General features: G+C 45.5%; 1 long non-coding RNA gene across 1 annotated transcript in view; it reads right to left on the bottom strand.

Annotated features, from left to right (window-relative positions):
* Nucleotides 1-334: 334 nt before the first annotated feature.
* Nucleotides 335-8,187, bottom strand: part of LOC114066799 — a 20,192-nt gene continuing 12,339 nt past the window's right edge. Inside the window, exons 3-4 of the long non-coding RNA XR_003573246.1 lie at nt 7,377-7,379; nt 335-345 (exon numbers count right to left, since the gene is read on the bottom strand). This is a non-coding gene — a long non-coding RNA (uncharacterized LOC114066799). The remainder of the gene's footprint in view (nt 346-7,376; nt 7,380-8,187) is intronic.

Below are 8,187 nucleotides of genomic sequence, written 5' to 3'. Positions count from 1 at the left end.
CTTGGGGATGGGCCTGTGCAGGGCCAGGGCTTGGACTTGATCCTTGTGGGTCCCTTCCAACTCAGCATATTCTTGTATTTTGGGATTCTGTTACTTGCTCCTCTTATTAGGGCTGATGGTGTGAATTTAGTACCAGACACAAGAGTGTTACTGAGGAGCAGGAGGCACCTTAAGTTGCACACACAAGAATGAAGCAGCTTTTGCAATGCCTTCTCCTACATTCTCCTCATTTGGTCACAAGTTGGACTCTGTGATCTCAGAGATCTTTTCCAACCTCAATAACTGTAAGATTTTGTGATTCCAAAAGTAGGTGAGATCAAACCCTCAGCAGAACTAAACCTTCAGCTGTACCAGGCAGGGGAGTTGAGAAGAATGGGCAAGGAACAGCACAGGGAGAAAGAGGGGGAGACACACATGAGATGGAGGGTACCCCACCACCAGTAACAGGTGATGATCAGATGTTGCTGCTGTGACATTGGGAGCCCATCATTAGTGACCAAAGGCAGGACCACTGGGACCCAGAGCCAGTGGCCTTTTTCTCCCATTTGTTTCCCTTTCCCTCAGTATTTGGAATCTGCTGTATCCGACTGAAGGGAACAACTGGGCCTCCAGAGATCTTTTCCCTGCAGAAATGTCATTTGAAATGGTTATTGCTTAGGTCATGTTGTCTGGTAATCCTTATTCAGGGAGTGGCTGAAGGAATTGGTGTCCTGGGACTCTGTCTGGGGCAATCACCTGATTTCAGGGAGATAACTCAGCTCTTAATTAGTGCTCAGTGCTAAATCCTCCCTAATATCCTCATCCTGGCTGGCTGTCAGGACACATCCTATGTGACACCACCATTCTAATTGTGCATCACAGGGAAAGCAGGTGAATGAGAAGATGTTTGAGAGAGGGGATGATGGATGTTGGGTTGATCAATATTATTGATCTTGTGGTTTTTGCCCTTTGTCATAAGGCTGTGCTCAGAAGCAGGGGCCTGACACCTCACCCAGTTATTACCACCACTGGGATCTACCTGGAAAACTGATGACAGGATTCTAATTAATGTTTGTAAGGTATGAATTAATTTCATAAATTTGCAGGCTGCACTGAACAAACACCTGATTTTTATGCAAGATCTCCGCAGTTCTTCTCCCCTCAGGAAATGTGGAGGTCCTGGGACACGTCACCACTGATGGGAGCAGGTGACCCAGCACTGCTGGATGGCACAGGCAGCACTGATCACAGATATCATTTTCTGGACATGTTTGCCTGTATTTCCAGGACATTTCCCACAGGAAATGGAAAAAGAAGCAGCTGCTTCCTTCTGAATTTGATCCTGCTCCTCTCAAGCCATCTAAATTCACCTTATACATTGCCATATTTATGCACCCAGGGATTCTTTCCCTCCCCAGCCCACACAACTAATTACACATATATTTATTCCCTCATTTCACCCTGTTTTGTTGAAATTGCCTCCTGTGACATTGTCATTCTCCCACAATCTAAAATCCTGTATATTTTCCAGCAGCTCTATTTGCTCCAAGATGGTTTTCTGTCAATCTGTATCTACAGTGCTCAGGGAGTTTTTGAAACATTTGATTAAGTTTTCAGTAAAGTTTGAAATGCTGAAGAGAATCAAAAGAGGCCAATATAATTTTCAGCAACACATATAGAGCCCTCACCTCTTATTGGTCCTATTTGCATGGCTGCTTCTCATAAGAACCACCAAAATCCTGTATTTATTTGGACATGAGGTTACAGTAGAAAGAGTCAAGAAAACAGAAATAAATTTGATAGGTTTGGTGAGGAAAGCTGGAGAGAATGAGGGGAAGAGGCACTAAAACCCCTCATCTCAGATACATCTTTTAGGAATGTGAATAGTAATTCAGTGTACAGGGGGGTTGATTTTATATAGAGAGATAAAATTTATATATATATATAAAGTATATATATAGTACATATAAATTTATAAAGATATAAATATTATATATATAATTATCTATAATTTGGATATTGTGTAATCATTTTATTAAAATTACACTTAAATATAATTTATTTATATATTCAACAAAGAGGCAATAATCTATGTCTAACACAAAGGTCACCTTTGCTCTCAGTAATTTTATATAAAAATATTCCTATTAAGAAAAAAAATATCATTAAGTTAGGCTTAAAACTAGATATATCCAAAGCTACATATTCATTGATAGAAATGAATTAGAGCATGGCATGGCAGTGAACACTCTGGCCTGAAATTCTAGATATTTAGGAATTTTAGACTTTTAGGATTTTTAGACTTTTAGGTTGGTGTTTTTTGTGGGTTTTTTGTGGGTTTTTTGTTGTGGTGGTTTTGTTTGTGGTGGTTTTTTTGTTGTTTGTTTTTTTTTTTTTTCCCCCAGTTCTTAAAATCCTTATTTTCCAAAGACTGGAAGTAGAACAACATGATTGTGCTCAGATCTGCCCTGCTGAAAGTCTCCATTCATGATTGCAAAGACCCCCACAGCACAGGGTTCACAGTGTTCAGGTTCCCCTCCTGTGCCCAAGAGGAACATCCCATGACCAGTTTAGTGCCCAAGATTGCTCAGAACGAGAGTTGGACCAACCCTAAGCCTGAACCCTTTAAACAACTCCATGAAAGAGAAATTACAGATCAAAGATCAATGGAATCCAAGAGACACCCAGAAAAAGTCATCCAGCTTCTTCCAGTCATCCAGGTGAACAAGAAGAAAGTCCCTGCCAAAATATCTGTGGTGGGAAAACCCAGCTGCAAGATGAGGTCTGGTCCTTGCAGACCAACCTCTCCATCCTACAGCTGAGAGAGGCTGTTGGGCCACGTAACAAATCTACCAGTCAAAGTTGATTTCACAGGTCTGCAATCACTTCAGCACTAATTCTAATGAGGCCTATTATCAAACAGTGTGATTGCAGGGATGGAGCTTTGTCATTTCCAAGTGGATGCAATTACAGTCTCACCAGCAGCAATCTCTTTGTCCTGAGTCATGCAGGAAATACCCTGGGAGGAGTTTACAGTCTGTGTGTCCCTGGGCAAAAACCACTGTTTGCCCCTGTTCCTCCAGCAAACCGCACCAGCAGCAGCTATAAATCAGCCAGACTGCCCAAAGGGTTACAGTGTCGACAGAGACAGATGGAGGAGCTGAGGAGGGACAGTGCCAGCAGAGCCAGGGGGCTGAGGGATCGGCTGATGTGAGATTCCACGCTCACCCTTCTCTTGGGCAAAGTGGTTTGGTGTGAGGAGCTTCAGAAACACCTAGAGAGCTTCTAGCTCTGCTGAGCTGCCTTGGGCAGATCTGAATTAACCTGCCTGAGAGTGGCCAGTGCCCTTGGGACAGTGAGTACACCTCGTGGGAAAGCAGGAAGGTGGAGCTTACAGCAAAATTTAGGGGATACAAGGAGTGAGGTGACTCCAGGGGTCTCTCCTTGTGGAGCTGGACAATGTGATTAAAAAGGGCTTTGTCTTTCTTCATCACTGGAGTCTCCACACCAAGATCAACATCAATAGTCTGGAAGGAGTCCAGGGAAGAGCAACCTCATGGTTGCTGTCTAGGAACCACAGAATCCCAGAATCTGCTGAGTTGGAAGGGACCCACAAGGATCATCCAGTCCAACCCTCAGCCCTGCACAGGCCCAGCCCCAAGAGTCCCACCCTGTGCCCCAGAGGATCATCCAAACCCTCCTGCAGCTCTGGCAGCCTTGGGGCTGCAAGGATTTGTGTGTGGAGGATGGTCCAAGAGCTTGGGCCAACTGCAGCAAAATGTTGCACAAGAAAAGTGTTCAGCCTGAATTGAAGAGGAACAATGAATTCTGCATGGAATGGTCACAGCATTACCTTCATGGCCTGGATTGATTCCAGCAGAGAGATTTGTCCTCTGAACTGACAGATCACCAAGGCTGGAGAGGGTGGGGAGGAGACTGCAGAGTGGTTGTCATAAAGGAATGGAATCATGGAATTATGGAGAGGTTTGGGTTGGAAGGGAGACTAAAGCCCACCCAGTGCCAGCCCCTGCCATGGGCAGGGACACCTTCCACCAGCCCAGGTCACTCGAAGCCCCGTCCAACCTGGCCTTGGACACTTCCAGGGCTGGGGCAGCCACAGCTTCTCTGGGCAACCTGTGCCAGGGCCTGCCCACCCTCATAACAAAGAACTTTTTCCTAATACCTGACATAAATCTGCCCTCCTTCAGCTTAAAGCCATTCCCCCTTGTCCATGCCCTTTGAAAAAGTCCCTCTCCAACTCCACTGGAGCTTCTCTACGTTCTGGAAAGTGCCATAATGTCTGCCTAGAGCCTTCTCTACTCTGGATGGAATCATAAACACTGAACTGCTGAGGGGCTGAGTTTGGGACTGATGGACAGCCCAAGGCAGGTCCTCTGCTGTATCATGCAACATAAAGATATCTGAGTTACAGAGAGCAACCTCCAGAGAGCCAAAACACAGCAAACCATGTTCAGCATGGGCATGTTAATGTTTGCCACGCACACACTGCAGAGCTATTGACCATCCAGACCTCTCTATTAATAGATTTCCTTTGTGCAGTGCTAATGGCATCTCGAAGCACCTGCTGTTACACAAATTGAAAGCACTGGAAGGCAACTTATCCATCAGAGGCTGTTTGGACATGAGCAGATGAACAGCAGCACTCATGTCCAGTGAAAACCATCCCAACAAACCCCTCCTCAGCTGAGCTTAGTTACTAAATTGGGTAAAAGATATCAGAGCTCCTCAATGCTAAAAAATATAAAGTAATCCTCTTTGATTAACAATGAAGGATTTTTCCCTAATTCTTGGTAACTCCTAAATAATTTCCAACCATTTTTGCCTTCATTTCAATTCATGGCGTATTAAAAAAAAATAAATCAATTGCAGCTTAAGTCCTATTAAAGTATTATTGTATCTGAAGATGTGATTAGATTGAAGTGCAAAAGGCTGGGTTTAATGGCCTTGCTTTAGTAATGCCAGTGGTAAATTAGAATCCCATGGGATCTCATGGTCCCTTCAGTCCCACCAGGAAATACCTGCACAGCAGGCACTGATAAACAACCTGAACATTACTGACAATCTTCACCCTTCAAACTGCCACCTGACCCTACTCATTCATGCACAGTGTCCCAGAAACCTTGGTTTCTTCCAAAAGATGTATTTCAGACTTCACAGTGTGCCAGTTGTCACTTAAAAGCGCGTGGTCAGAAATCTGAGTTCTCGGTGGGATGGTCTTTGTTCCTCAAGGGGAAGAGAACACTGAAAAAAAAGTGTCATCAGGGAAAATGTTCTCTGGAAACCCTGAGCTCTTTGTGAGGCAATCAGGGGGCAGGTTGTGGCCTCTGGGTATGAGCAGCAGAAGATAGAGCCTGTGCAGCCACTGATCATCCTGCAGGTAGAGCAGGGAGGGGCAGAACCCTGCAGGGTGTTCTCCAGCTCAGCTCCTCCGGGATTTCAGAGTTCAAGAGGAGTTTGGACAATCCTCTCAGGCACAGGGTGTGACTTTTGAGGATAGACCTGTGCAGGGGCAGGAGCTGGGCTCGATGATTCTTATGGGTCCCTTCCAACTCAAGATATTGTGTGATTCTCTGAAAACAGAAATCAATGCACAGGGCAGGGGTTTCCCCAGGGTGGTCAGTAAGAAAGGCTGAAGAGGAAGTTTAGTCCTTCCTTCTCCTTGGTAGGCAAAGGCTGAGGACTCTCGTGTTACAGATAAAATATTCTGTGAGCTGAAACACTGGGTTGAAAATCAGGTTCCCTTTAGGGTTCGGACAGAGACTGCTCTCCAAAATCAGCATTTAAAGAGGGACCTGCCTCTGCTGCTCTGGTTTTGGTAGAATTACACATCATGCAGTCAAAGGGACGAAGATGGGAATCAGTCATAGAATAGAATCAGCCAGGTTGGAAAGAACCTCTGAGATCCTCAAGTCCAACCCTTGATCCAACACCACCACAGTTCCCAGACCATGGCACTGATGCCACATCCAGTCTCATCTTAAAAACCCCCAGGGACAGAGAATCCACCCCCTCCCTTGGCAGCCCATTCCAGTGTCTGATCACTCTCTCTGTAAAGAATTTCTTCCTAATATCCAGCCTAAACCTTTCCTGGCAGAGCTTACACCTGTGCCCTCTTGTCCTGCTGCTGATTGCCTGGGAGAAGAGACCGACCCCCACCTGGCTACAGCCTCCTGTCAGGAAGTTGTAGAGAGGGATGAGGTCTCCCCTGGGCCTTCTCTTCTCCAGTCCTACCATTTGGGATGAAAATAAGGTTGTACTCAAGTCCTCCTCCTGCTGCTCAACACTGGAGCCAAGTTCACCTCAACTTTCTGCGGGTTTCACATCAGAAATGTTAAGCTGGTTAAACGTTGATAAAATCAACATCTAAATAACAGCCACTCTGAAGTAAGAAGACTAAATGCTGATGCATGGAACTGAAAGGAGATTGACATTTGGAGGATGTAAAATCTTTTGGGAAGCTCTAAAATATCCCCTAAGTAGGTGAGCTCGGTGACCTGGATCTGTACTTTTAATGCAGAAGTAGCCTATATTTGCTCCAAGTGTTTGCTGAGGAGGGGATGTTTTTTGGGGTTATTTTTAGCAGTTAAATGTGACCTTTGGAGGAGATGCTATAATAAGAACAACAATGGAACCAGCCCGGGGTGAGTCACACCACAGGCTTTGATTCACAGATGATGAACACACATCATTCATCCCCTGGTCATTTCTGGAAGGAACTGTCTTACATTCAATTTTCAGTTTGGGAATCAAGTCAATAGTTTCAAATAGGAGGAATTTCTTGATGGCAAAAAATTACTCCTTGTCCTACAGGGTAATTAATCATCGTTTCCACCACTGGGAAATCAGATTCTTCAGGAATCCAAAATAGAAGAAAAGACCTGGGCAAGGCTGGGAGTTCCCCACTGCCCTGCCAAGTGTAGCTCAGATTGCATCTGCCACCACCCTGGAGTTTTTCAAATCAATCCCATAAGAAGCTCCCTTATTTCTCAACTTTCCCCTCTAAAACAGTCCAGATAAAATATGTACAGAAAGGTCTGAGCTTTCTCCCTGCTTTGGGGTGTTTCTTACCCTGAACAGACCCCCCTGTGTCAGCACAACCCAGGTATGGAAGAAAGTGCAGCCTCAGTTGGAAAGACAAAGCTCTTATTCCTGTCTTACCACAGCAACAATTCCCAGCCTTCCTTGGGAATAAATCTGGGTTGCCACATGCATCACCCTGGCCATCTAAATCCATGTGGGGTTCTGGAAGAGGAATATTTGACTATTCTTCTGGCGAGAGATGAAATTAGTCACAAGAGATAAAGTCAAAGATACGTGCAGTGATAAATGGGATGGTTTCCCAAAGGACAGGGGGGAGGCTTTAATAAAGTTCTCACTGTCTTGTATTAAATTTTCAGCTCAGCTGGCAGAGGCCAGGGAGCTGCACAGATCACTGGGTCCTGGAGCACCAGAGGCACCAGGCTGACCTCCAGCAGGACGAGGCCACAAAACTCCTCTGTGGCACACAGGGCTCTGAGGAGCACCTTCATCATCATTCACAGAGTGTGGAATCGTTGGGCTTGGGAAGGAAAAACCTCAAAGCTCATCTTGTTCACCCCCTGCCATGGGCAGGGACACCTCCCACATCCAACCTTCAGAGAGACCATTCACTGACACTGTCCAACCATTCAGTGAAACTATCCTGGAAGACCCAGCTACCACCTTTCTTCTTTCCAGAGAAGCAATCTGACAGTGGTTATCCCTTTTCTAAGATACAACTGAACATGCTGAAAGGAGATTGGATCCACTAGAACCAGTTATTTCTTTTGGTGACATGGAGTACTCTGCCAGTCAGGCTGGTAAATTTGGGACAGGTCACACTGCACCATATCTCTGGGCAGCTGTAGCAGCTCTGTTTTCAGTGCTGGCCAGGGATCTTGCCATTCTCCCCTGGTTTTCCCACTTTTTTGCTAGATCCAAGAGTATGCCCCTCTTTTCCTGTCTTTTCTTCAACAACTGTGTCGTGGTTTTGCCCCTCAGCCCAATCCCTGGGGCTGATGATGGTTTTGTCCAGGTGATTTCCGGACAAAAAGACCAATCAAAAGTCCAGAAACGCCTTTGCTAATTACATCTTCAAGAAAACGGAAGAGAAGGTTGTTGGCGCAGTTGGAATTAGAGTAGCAGCCATGTAGGGGAGAGGAGTAGCGG

This window comes from Empidonax traillii, unplaced genomic scaffold, assembly GCF_003031625.1.
Source record: "Empidonax traillii isolate 1590-97213 ecotype Southwest subspecies unplaced genomic scaffold, ASM303162v1 scaffold813:size283722, whole genome shotgun sequence".
Lineage (NCBI taxonomy): Eukaryota > Metazoa > Chordata > Aves > Passeriformes > Tyrannidae > Empidonax > Empidonax traillii.
This window is presented reverse-complemented; position numbering and strand designations above follow the sequence as displayed.